Source organism: Schistocerca piceifrons, chromosome 11 (genome assembly GCF_021461385.2).
Source record: "Schistocerca piceifrons isolate TAMUIC-IGC-003096 chromosome 11, iqSchPice1.1, whole genome shotgun sequence".
NCBI lineage: Eukaryota > Metazoa > Arthropoda > Insecta > Orthoptera > Acrididae > Schistocerca > Schistocerca piceifrons.
The window spans coordinates 78,051,323-78,064,631 of record NC_060148.1 but is presented as its reverse complement, the minus strand read 5'-3'; the positions used below and the strand labels follow the sequence as shown (position 1 = coordinate 78,064,631).

The following is a 13,309-nucleotide window of genomic DNA, read 5'->3' as shown; positions in this document are numbered from 1 at the left end:
TCGAGAAGTAACGCCAGTTTCATCGATTTCGGGTGAGTAGTTAATTAGGAAAAAAAGTCGGAGGCCTTAGAACTTGAATGCACCTCGTAGAAGCACGTAAGTTAAAGGTGACCCTCGTTCAGGGCGCCTTTCGACATCTACCGACGACGCTCATGTGAGGAACGTCAACGAAATTGTACGTGCCAATCGAAGACTGACTGTCCGAGAGATTCCACGAGAATGTAACATTTCAGTTGTACCGTGTCATGAAACACTGATAGAGCATCTTGGAATGCATCGTGTTGCCGCCAAGTTCGTACCACAGCTTGAGTCAAGACCAGAAACACCTTCGCCTCGCAATATGTAAGAGCTTTTGAACCGCGCAAATGAGAACGAGATGTTCCTCAAGAGAATCATAGCTGGTAATGAGGCGTGGGTCTACAGTTATGATGTTGAGATCAAAGTTCAGTCTTCACAATGGGTCGGAAGCCTGTCCGGCTAGCCGCGCGGCCTAGCGCGCTGCTTCCCGAGCGGGAAGGCGTGCCGGTCCCCGGCACGGATCCGCCCAGCGAATTAGTGTCGAGGTCCGGCGTGCCGGCCAGCGTGTGGATGGTCTTTAAGTCGGTTTTCCACCTGCCTCGGCGAATGCGGGCTGGTTCCCCTTTTTCCGACTCAGTTACACTATATCGACGATTGCTGTGCAAACACTGTCTCCACACATGCGTACACTATCATTACCCTACCACATACAATACAATACAAGATCTCCAGGAATTCTAACCTACCCGCGCATAGCGACCTGCCACTTTTAAATCGCAAGAGACTGAAATCACGCCATCCAACTCTGTGCGATGCTGATGACATCGTTGCTAAGGATTTCAAACCTCTTGAAGAATGGAAGCAGTGACAGATGTGCACCTGCATAACATCTTCTCAGGTGCTAAACTTCCAAGTGGATTCGACTTACCACGCAAGACCTGGTCTACTCTCAACAGAATCCGTACCAGCCATGGGCGATGCAGGGATGCTCTCTTTAAGTGGAAGAAGCTGCCTGATCCAGCCTGTGACTGCGGGTCTCCATACCAGACTGTTCACCACATTGTCAGTGAATGCAGGATTCAAGCCTATCACGGCGCCAAAGAGGACTTCCTGCTTGCAACTCCAGATGCAGTGCGCTGGATTGAAGGACTGGACATTCAGTTGTAAAGACAAAATTAAGTTTCTTGTGTGTCAATATGTACATATGTATATGTAATTTCATGATTGTATTAGCCATACGCTAAATAAATACCCTACTGCACAAACATTTGGGGTTACACTTGTCTAGTAAGAGACGTTCCCCGGAGAGAGGAGGGGGGGGGGGGGGGTGGAATCTACTGGGGCCGAACCGAACAATAACCCTGGGTTCAGTGTGGGGCGGCGGTAAGGTGGGTGGACTGCTGTGGCTTGTTGTGTGGTTGTGAGCCACTGAGGGCTACGGCGGGACAAAGCCTCTCCGTCGTTTCTAGGTCCCCAGTTTAATACACAATACATCTACAAACATTACTATCTGACATCTCGGTTACAAATAAAAAAAAATACATGTTTCAGTGTTTCTGAAAACTGAACACCTAAGGGGATCAGATTTTTTATGAAAATATTTTATTATGAAAGTATTTACATTTGGCTTCTCAGTTAGAAATTAAAAAATACATATTTCAGTGTTTTCCGAAATTCAACTCGTATAAAGGTGGAATGTTGTTGTTCTTGTTGTCTTCAGTCCTGAGACTGGTTTGATGCTACTCTATCCTGTGCAAGCTTCTTCATCTCCCAGTACCTACTGCAACCTACATCCTTCTGAATCAGCTTAGTGTATTCATCTCTTGGTCTCCCTCTACGATTTTTACCCTCCACGCTGCCCTCCAATGCTAAACAGGTGGAATAAGGGATGAAATTTTTCTGCAAATATTTCATTATGCAAGCATTTCTATGCTAAAAGTATGAAAATTTGTATTTGGCTTCTCCATTAGTAATTGAAAAAAAACTCATTCCTCTGTTTTTGCAAACTCAACCCCTAAAGGAGGTTACATAGGAATACAAAGTTTTACGAAAATATTGCACTGCGGAAGTACTTTTAAAGCTAAAGCTTCCAAAATTGGTATTTCGGTTTTCGGACAGAGATGAAGAAATACGTCAATCATTGTTTTTTGGAAATTCAACATCTAATGGGGTGAAATAGCGCCAGACCGATTCATTGCCTCGACATCGCACAGCCCAAACAGCTAACGACAGAAAATTGAAGTTTGGAGAAAATGTGGATCTTACACTGTAGGCATAACATAAGAAGGGATTGTGAGAAATACCACTCCCATGGGGCTGTAATAGGGGACGAAAGGCTTTTTGAAAGTATGACGATATTAAGGGAATTTCGAAGCTGGAACTACGAAAACAGGCATTTGATTTCTCAATCAGAAAATAAAATTACGAGTTTCATAGTTTTTGGAAGGGAACAAAGTAGTGGGAGAAAGGTTTTTTGAAAATAAATAATTACACTACTGGCCATTAAAATTGTAACACCAAGAGGAAATGCCGATGATAAACGGGCAGTCATTGGACAAATATATTATACAAGAACTGACCTGTGATTACATTTTCACGCAATTTGGGTGCATAGATCCTGATAAATCAGTACCCAGAACAACCACCTCTGGCCGTAATAACGGCCTCGATACGCCTGGGCACTGAGTAAAACAGAGCCTGGATGGCGTGTACAGGTACAGCTGCCCGTGCAGCTTCAACACGATACCACAGTTCATCAAGAGTAGTGATTGGCGTATTGTGATGAGCGAATTGCTCGGGCACCATTGACCAGACGTTTTCAATTGGTGAGAGATCTGGAGAATGTGCTGGCCAGGGCAGCAGTCGAACATTTTCTGCATCCAGAGAGGCCCGTACAGGACATGCAACATGCGGTCGTGCATTATCCTGCTGAAATGTAGGGTTTCGCAGGGATCGAATGAAGGGTACAGCCACTGGTGATAACACATCTGAAATGTAACGTCCACTGTTGAAAGTGCCGTCAATGCGAACAAGACGTGACCAAGACGTGTAACCGATGACACCCCATACCATCACGCCGGGTGATACGCCAGTATGGCGATCACGAATACACGCTTCACATGTGTTTTCACTGCGATGTCGCCAAACACGGATGCGACCATCACGATGCTGTAAACAGAACCTGGATTCATCCGAAAAAATTACGTTTTGCCATTCGTGCACCCATGTTCGTCGTCGAGTACACCATCGCAGGCGCTCCTGTCTGTGATGCAGCGTCAGGGGTAACCGCAGCCACGGTTTCCGAGCTGATAGTCGGTGCTGCTGCAAACGTTGTCCAACTGTTCGTGCAGATGGTTGTCGTCTTGCAAACGTCCCCATCTGTCGACTCAGGGATCGAGACGTGGCTGCACGATCCGTTACAGCCATGCCGATAAGATGCCTGTCATCTCGACTGCTAGTGATACGAGGCCGTTGGGATCCAGTACGGCGTTCCGTATTACCCTCGTGAACCCACCGATTCCATATTCTGCTAACAATGATTGGATCTCGACCAACGCGAGCAGCAATGTCGCGATACGATCAACCGCAATCGCGATAGGCTACAATCCGACCTTTATCAAAGTCGGAAACGTGATGGTACGCATTTCTCCTCCTTACACGAGGCATCGCAACAACGTTTCACCAGGCAACGCCGGTGAACTGCTGCTTGTGTATGAGGAATCGGCTGGAAACTTTCCTCATGTCATGTAGGTGTCGCGACCGGCGCCAACGTTGTGTGACTGCTCCGAAAAGCTAATCATTTGCATATCACAGTATCTTCCTGTTGGTTAAATTTCGCGTCTGGAGCACATCATCTTCGTGGTGTGGCTATTTTAACGGCCAGTAGTGTATGTCATCTGAAGTCCGCAACGACCAAACACAACGATTAAAACAAAACAAAAAATGTGTTCAGCGCGACAGAATGTCAATCCTATGGGCCCGGATCGATCCTCAGCTTTGTCGGAGATTTTCTCCGCTCAGGGACTGGGCTTTGTGTTGTCATCATCATCATTTCATCTGCATCGACGCGCAAGTCGCCGAAGTGGCGTCAAATCGAGAGACTTGCACCCGGCGAACGGTCTACCCGACGGGAGGCCCTAGTCGCACACTTATTTACTCAAGCACCGCGGTGTGGCAGTGCAGGAAGTGTGCGGCCGGGCTGAGCGCTACGGCACGCGAGCAAGACGGCGGCTCGTGGGGCGAATTGTTAGACATTTGGGATATAGGCGCACGTTCCGCGAAGTTATTTTTCTTGTTGCAGTTCTCAAAGAGGAATGTAAATTGTGTGTTTATATCTGACTGCTGTAATATGGAAATGTCCGATCCTGTATTATATGTAACTTATATGATGCTAATCGTAGTGTTGTTGTTGTTGTTGTGGTCTTCAGTCCTGAAACTGGTTTGATGCAGCTCTCCATGCTACTCTATCCTGTGCAAGCTTCATCTCCCAGTACCTACTGCAACCTACATCCTTCTGAATCTGCTTAGTGTATTCATCTCTTGGTCTCCCTCTACGATTTTTACCCTCCACGCTGCCTTCCAATACTAAATTGGTGATCCCTTGATGCCTCAGAACATGTCCTACCAACCGATCCCTTCTTCTGGTCAAGTTGTGCCACAAACTTCTCTTCTCCCCAATCCTATTCAATACTTCCTCATTAGTTATGTTATCTACCCATCTAATCTTCAGCATTCTTCTGTAGCACCACATTTCGAAAACTTCTATTCTCTTCTTGTCCAAACTATTTATCGTCCATGTTTCACTTCCATACATGGCTACACTCCATACGAATACTTTCAGAAATGACTTCCTGACACTTAAATCAATACTGAATGTTAACAAATTTCACTTCTTCAGAAACGCTTTCCTTGCCATTGCCAGCCTACATTTTATATCCTCTCTACTTCGACCATCATCAGTTATTTTGCTCCCCAAATAGCAAAACTCCTTTACTACTTTAAGTGCCTCATTTCCTAATATAATTCCCTCAGCATCACCCGACTTAATTAGACTACATTCCATTATCCTTGTTTTGCTTTTGTTGATGTTCCATCTTATATCTTCCTTTCAAGACACTGTCCATTCCATTCAACTGCTCTTCCAAGTCCTTTGCTGTCTCTGACAGAATTACAATGTCATCGGCGAACCTCAAAGTTTTTATTTCTTCTCCATGAATTTTAATACCTACTCCGAATTTTTCTTTTGTTTCCTTTACTGCTTGCTCAATATACAGATTGAACAACATCGGGGAGAGGTTACAACCCTGTCTTACTCCCTTCCCAACCACTGCTTCCCTTTCATGTCCCTCGACTCTTATAACTGCCATCTGGTTTCTGTACAAATTGTAAATAGCCTTTCGCTCCCTGTATTTTACCCCTGCCACCTTTAGAATTTGAAAGAGAGTATTCCAGTCAACATTGTCAAAAGCTTTCTCTAAGTCTACAAATGCTAGAAACGTAGGTTTGCCTTTCCTTAATCTTTCTTCTAAGATAAGTCGTAAGGTCAGTATTGCCTCACGTGTTCCAGTGTTTCTACGGAATCCAAACTGATCTTCCCCGAGGTTGGCTTCTACTAGTTTTTCCATTCGTCTGTAAAGAATTCGTGTTAGTATTTTGCAGCTGTGACTTATTAAGCTGATAGTTCGGTAATTTTCACATCTGTCAACACCTGCTTTCTTTGGGATTGGAATTATTATATTCTTCTTGAAGTCTGAGGGTATTTCGCCTGTTTCATACATCTTGCTCACCAGATGGTAGAGTTTTGTCAGGACTGGCTCTCCCACGGCCGTCAGTAGTTCCAATGGAATGTTGTCTACTCCGGGGGCCTTGTTTCGACTCAGGTCTTTCAGTGCTCTGTCAAACTCTTCACGCAGTATCATATCTCCCATTTCATCTTCATCTACATCCTCTTCCATTTCCATAATATTGTCCTCAAGTACATTGCCCTTGTATAGACCCTCTATATACTCCTTCCACCTTTCCGCTTTCCCTTCTTTGCTTAGAACTGGGTTTCCATCTGAGCTCTTGATATTCATACAAGTCGTTCTCTTATCTCCAAATCGTAGTGTATATAATGAATATTATGCAGAATGACTGGTTAGACGTGACAGGGCACTATCCCCCAATGGCGGGTTCAATAAAAAATTAATAATTTATGACTTTTTTGCGTCGACGGCGGCGTGCTAAAGTGCGGAGGGGCAGAAGGGGAGCCGGTGCAGCGCTTGCGACTGACCTGGAACTCGAACTTGCGGAACTGCTCCGAGGTGTCGACGTCCGCGTCGGCGACGACGAGCGCGGGGCAGTTGTCGCGGCTGACGACGGCGTCGGGCAGGTCGTCCGCCTCCGGGGGCTGGAGCGCGGGGGGCGGCTCGCCTCCGCCGGCCCCCGGCGGCTGCGGCAGCACCTCGTTGTCCTCCTCCCTGTCGCCGCCGCCGCCGTCGCTTTGCTGCTGCTGCGGCTGTTGCTGCTGGGGCAGCGGTTCGCGCGGCCCGCCCTGCGCCGAGCTTCGGCCCGCGGCCGCCAGGGGCGCCGGCGCCGGGGACTCCCCGGCGGCGGCCATGTTGCGGTAGTAGAGGCACAGCAGCGCCACGGCCACTGCGGCGGCCAGCGCCGCGAACCGCACCGGCCGCCGGCGCAGCGCCTTCAGCATCGCGACCGCCACGCTCTGAAACACACACACGCCCTCCATGTAACGCACACTCGGCCACCAGCAGGCCAGAACCCGCTTCTGCAACGAATACTGACACTATATAGTCTGTAAACTCAGTGAGCAGTGGTTTTGGCGGCCTTTCCCAGAAGAACCGTGCCACTGGCCTGTAGGGGCACCCAAAATCAGTTGCCCGTTACCTGCCTAGCGCTGTAGATCGGCGTGCAGTGATATACGTCGTTCTGTTCATGGGATCTTAATTTTCAGAGTCAGACAGTTAATTTTGTATGCTTACTGATGTACTTCGGTATCCGGAAGTGATGGATAATCACCCTGCATGTGGAGAATATGGAGGAGATATTTATGGAGTAAGGAGCGATCGATCGTCTCTAACGTTACATCACGTGTTAAAGAGGCGGCACAAAAAAAACTGTTGGCTAATATTACCAGTCCCAGTCAGAGGGCTGCAAATTTATGCAAACGTCAGCCTCGCCACAATATGACTCATAAGGAAGGAACGCGAAAATAAACCACGTGGTTTACTGGAACCGCCAGGAAGGAAAACTGATAATTTTGGGAGGTCGTTATAGGCAGCAATCTACAGCAATGTTAACCTCTTCAAAATATTCTCCTGTACATACTGTACACTTATGCAAGTGATTTTTTTCCAATTCCCGAAACACATTTGGAACGGTTTCTTCGGGATAGTTTATAGGTCTCGTAACTGTGCATTTTTAATCTCATCCATGCTAGTCCTTTAAGGCCTGCTGGCAATATACTAAAAATTTGATACACTTCATTCCATTCTTACAAAAAAAATTAATATAGATTCTCTAATATATTTATATACAAAACAAATAATCTTTGATACTACCAAAACACATGTAACCATTTTGACAAATGACAATAGAATAAATACCCAATATGCATAACATTATACACACACTTTTCAGACGTGTTTACGAAGACAGTGACAAAAAATGTAGTGCAAATCGGACAATACAACACGCAAAATTATAAATTTCTCCTTACTTTTCAAACACTCTTCGTGTTGCAAGAATTCTCAAGTTTCAACGCACCCCTTCAAAGAAAACTTCTAGCTTTTAGTGGAAACACGAAGTAAGAACAAGCCTTAAATTCTACAAATTGATTGCGTTATATGGAGTTCGTTTTACAAATAGCAGTACAGAGTACAGAGATTCACATGAACAGGCATTCGGTTCTGTGTTTGTAGTAGAATCCTGACTTCCGTTCTTATGTTAGTATTATTTACGCTACAATGTTGTGTTTCGGAAGCAGCTATCGTCTTTTGTATCCCTTACAGTCTTAACGCATTTCTCTAAAAATAAACGCAGCAGCCGGGGCGTATCTCTACACGGCGTCGCCACAGATATGAAGCCCGCGCCGCGGCAGGGCCGGCACTACAGCCTGTAGAGCGCGTGACGTAGCTGGGTAGGCCAAATTTCATAGAGTGGCTATAGGTCCGCCATGTTTGAAGCAAATTGAAGTTCTGGCCGCCATGTTTTCTTTAGTCAAGGCATTCGTCTGCTGTGTCCCGCCCCCTTGTAACTGCGTTTGACTTACTTGAAATAGCCCATACTAGCTTTATTTTTTCTAAAACAAGCAATAGACAGCAGTGATTTCAGTGTACACTGACAGCAAAAAGGGATGTTTTTGTCGAAATATGGCTAAACTTTTCGATGTAGATAACACTACAAGACAACTCAAATAAGTGTGTCCATCCACTATAACGTTACTTGTTGCCCATAAATTAATGCAATTTGAGCAGGTACCACCAGAATATTACGGTGAAACTTCTAAACATGCTGTGGTTAACTATTACAAACAGTAACGGGCGCAGAAATGCGATATTTTTGTCGCTATTTCAAAGTAAACAGTCAAAGCCTCAAAAACCAGTACACTGTGAACGAGAATTTATTTGAAATATGTGTCACAAGTAGTTAACACAAGCATAGTAATTCAATAACAAAGTCGAAGCGTTCTTGTGTGGGGTAATTTCACAAATTTTCGTAAGTAGCTGTATGCCTTGGCAGAATAAAAGTGTAGGGTCAGGGCAAATTTCCTTATTTGCTGAGAGTAATGGCATACTTTAGCATTGCACTGAAGTTCCAATAGCTCCTTCAACAAACCAAATACATGTTCACTGTTTTAACATATCAGAAAATGAACTACATAGTCTTCTTCTCAAACCAGCAACTAAAGTCTGTAACTGCACTATTCTTCTTTTGTGTCGTACACTAAGTTGCTTCATTTGCTTTATCCGCTTCTTTAGTCGCACATTCTCTGCTTGTACTCTGTTATATTGTGTTTTCAACTTCTTAGGGCTTGGTAGACAGTAATTGTGGTCAGCAGAAACAGATGTGGGTCCGACAGGCACTGAAAGAATGCAGTTACATCATAAGTTTATAACAGAGTTACACCATAAGATTATAATAGAAAGTATGTAATTCAAAGTAATAAGAACACGGAGTAAAATTAAATTATTGACTTACTTTGTGCTAATGATGTCACTGTAATAGCACTATCTTGCAAATTGTCGAAAGATCGCTTTCTGGGTTGTGGTCGTAATACTTTATCTTGCTTTTGTAAATGTGGTGGAAAGTTAAAGATAGTAGGTACTGGTTTTGACAAAAGGCGCCTCTGGACATTTGTGTGGTACGTACTTCCAGACCACTGCTTCCGTAGAGGTCGAGCAAAAGGTATTTGTGCCTATAGTTCCGTCAAATCGAAGTTTTATGGAAGTATACTACAAGATTATTGTCCTCAGCACGCAATACGTGCATTCTACACAAAACTTGGTCTTTGCTGCTGCAACGTTTCTGCATTCCATTAAAAATTTTCATCCACTTGCTGAATTAAAAACCAATTGAGTGGAGAAGACACCGAACGTATGTCTCTATGCCACAATAATTAATTTTTCACCGATACCACCCCGCAGTTTCTAGCTGTCGGGTACTCCCATCTGCAGTGGTATATGCAGGGTGACAATTACTGAACTACACTGAAGAGCCAAAGAAACTGGTACATCTGTTTAATATCGTCTAGGGTCCCCGCGAGCACGAAGAAATGCCTCAACACGACGTGGCATGGACTCGGCTAATGTCTGGCGGACGGAACTGACACCATGAATCCTGCGGGCGGTCCATAAATCCGTAACAGTACGACGGGGTGGAGACCTCTTCTGAACAGCGAGTTGCAAGGCGTCCCAGATGTGTTCGATAATGTTCATATTTGGGGAGTCTGCAGGCCAGCAGAAGTGTTTAAACACAGAACAGTGTTCCTGGAGCCACTGTGTAACAATTCTAAACGTGCGGCGTGTCGCATTGTCCTGCTGGAATTGCCCGTCGGAATGCACAATGGACACGAATGGATGCAGGTGATCAGACAGGATGCTTACGTACGTGTCACCTGTCAGACTCGTATCTAGGCGTATCAGGGGTCCCATATGGCTCCAACTGCAAACGCCGCAAACCATTACACAGCCTCCTCCAGCTTGAACAGTCCCCTGCTGAGATGCACGGTCCATGGATTGATGAGGTTGTCTTCACACTCGTACAAGTCGATCTGGTCGATACAATTTGAAACGAGACTCAACCAACCAGGCAACATGTTTCCAGTCATCAACAGGCCAAAAGGCGAAAAGCTTTGTGTCTTGGACTCTTGAAGGGTACACGAGTGGGCCTTCGGCTCCGAAAACCCATATCGATGGTGTTCCGTTGAATGGTTTGCACGCTGACACTTGTTAATTCGCCCAACACTGAAATGTGCAGCATTTTTGCGGGAGGGTTGCACTTCTGTCACGTTGAATGAGTCTCTTCCGTCGGCGTTGCTCCCGTTCTTGCAGGATCTTTTTTCGGCCGCACCGATGTCGGAGATTTCATATTTTACCGGATTCCTGATATTTACGGTACACTCGTGAAATGGTTTTACGGGAAAATCCCCACTTCATCGCTACCTCGGAGATGCTGTGTCCCATCGGTCGTGCGGCAACTATAACACCACGATCAAATTCACTTAAATCTTGATAATATGTCATTGTAGCAGCAGTGATCCAACTAACAACTGCGCCAGACACTTGTCTTGCATAGGCGTTGCCGACAGCACCGCCGTATTCTTCCTGTTCACATATCTCTGTATCTGAATACGCATGCTTATACAGGTTTCTTTGGCGCTTACGTGTATATGAAATAAAATCCTCTTAAGTTCTGAACGGTTTGCGTTACGACGTTCAAACTGTCCGGTCAGCCGTGAGGGATTATGGGAATTAGTATGCGCTGTATGGTTTCGTTTAGCGTCGAAGCCCATTTTCATTCGAATCTGTTCGTCAATAAGCAAAATTGGCGCATTTGGGGGACTGAGAATCCGCATTTCTCGACTGAGAAATCTCTTCACTCTCAACGATTGACTGCGTGGTGCTAAGTGTCCAGTCACGAAATATACGGTGCGATATTCCTAGATGGCACGGTGACTAGCGAATGGTACCTGGAGGTTTCGGAAGATGATTTCATCCTCATTATCAAAAGTGACCCCGATTTTGACACGATGTGGTTCATGCAAGACGGAGCTCGAGCCCACCGAAGCAGGAGAGTGTTTGATGTCCTGAAGGAGAACTTTGGTGACTCTGGGGTACCCAGAGGCCACTGGCGTGGGTCTCAAAAAATGGTTCAAATGGCTCAGAGCACTATGGGACTTAACAATCTGTGGTTATCAGTCCCCTAGAACTTAGAACTACTTAAACCTAACTAACCTAAGGCCATCACACACATCCATGCCCGAGGCAGGATTCGAACCTGCGAACGTAGCGGTCACGCGGTTTCAGACACCACCACAGTCGTACACGGGAATCACCATAACTTCCACCATACTGGGGCTCTGACGCACTTTCGACTTCCGCGGCGACCCATAGTGACGCCATTCGTTGGATTGGCGTTTCAGTTTTGGCTTCGTGGCATTCGCTTCAGAACTGTTCCAGAGATTCGACAGGCAGTAGACTGCTCCATTCGCACCATCAACAGGACAGGCTCTGCTAAGGGTATTCTACGCCTTCCACATCGCTGGCAACGGGTTCTACACAGCGCTGGTGACTACTTTGGAGGACAGCGACAGGTGCAAATACGTAACTCTTTTGTATCGGTTGTGAACAAATAGTTGCCCCTATTTAAGTTCCAATCCTCGTACAATTCCAATACAAGTGAAGTAATACAGTTGACGCTTGTATTGAGGTCGCTGGTACTCAAGTTTATCTTCGACCGGTCCGCGACCAGTCAAACACGGCGCTTATGTCCTCTTTGCATAGAGGCCGCTGCTGCTGTCCCGTTGTCGTCCTGGAGAGGTGTCGGTCAGTGTGCAGTTGGCTTCACAGCCCTCGTTCCCGGCCGGCGCTTACGCCGGAACATGTTGTGTTCACTGCTCCAGTTTACGAACGTAGCTGAACTGAAGGCACGCACTGCGCGACGCACTCTGAACGCGATCCCTGAAATACTTGCACCTGTTGTGAAATATGCTGTTACTTGATTTTAACTTGTGTCTGAAAACGGTGAACAGCATATTGAACATGACTTCCGTCAGTATCACTGCAATTAGAAACTGATGTCATTTTGATTTTTATGCAGTTATTGCCCTCAGGACAATTAAAAAGTAGTGTCATTTTGTTTTTAATCGAATTTCGGCCCCAGTAGAATTAACAAGCAATGTCATTTCGTTTTTTGTGCCATTTTTGGCCTCGGGACATTTTAAAACCGATTCTTGCCATGCAATGTGGTTTCACCTTGCCGTGGCGGATGGGCTTACCTTGATATTATTGGTACAGCTGCCGAAATTGTACCATCATCCACACTCAACACTACGGATGGTGTAACCTGCAGCTCAAACCGTAGCCACCGTATTGTGATTCATCTATCATTCGTAGCGGATCCCATTCTGAGAAGCGGTTCTGTTTCTACACCGTTTTGAAACTAGAACTTTAATTATGGACGCCCTGCATATTGAAAACTTTGATATTACAACGAGGCGAGTTGCCTTCTACTGCACTGACAGAAAAATTGGTAAAAATCGGGGAAACATAGTCATTTCAAAGTTTCCTGAAGACTCCAGAACAACACGTTTCCTACATGACTGATCATTGTAGGCAAAACCACCCCTTCCTTCCGCCTCCTTGATTTCTATCTCACCATCTATGGCCGTACTATCGGCCTCACTCCTACCCTCAAGTGCCTTGGCGTCGCCTTTGACCGTCGCCTCTCCTGGACCCCCCATCTCCGGACAATCCAAGCCAAGGCACGCTCCTGACTCCGTCTCCTCAAGCTCCTTTCTGGCCGTACGTGGGTTCTGGGCCCCTCCACCATCCTCCACACCTATAACTCCCTCATCTGCCCAATCATCTGCTATGCCCATCCCACCTGGATCTCCGCCCCTCCTACCTTCTACAAGTCCCTTCAAATCCTGGAACGCCATGCGCTCCGCCTCGCCCATCACATCTGCCTCCCTTCTCCCACGCGGATCCTCTACGACTTAATTCCGTTCCCACACCTCCTCCTTTTCCTTGAACGGATACGGATCTCTTACACTTCCCGTAAACTTGATCCC

At 46.0% G+C, this 13,309-nt stretch overlaps 1 protein-coding gene across 1 annotated transcript in view; it reads right to left on the bottom strand.

Moving 5' to 3' along the window:
- Positions 1–6,403, bottom strand: part of LOC124719894 (alpha-mannosidase 2) — a 784,015-nt gene extending 777,612 nt beyond the window's left edge. Inside the window, exon 1 of the mRNA XM_047245074.1 lies at positions 6,290–6,403. The gene's annotated coding sequence lies outside the window, so the exon portion shown is untranslated. The remainder of the gene's footprint in view (positions 1–6,289) is intronic.
- Positions 6,404–13,309: the final 6,906 nt, after the last annotated feature.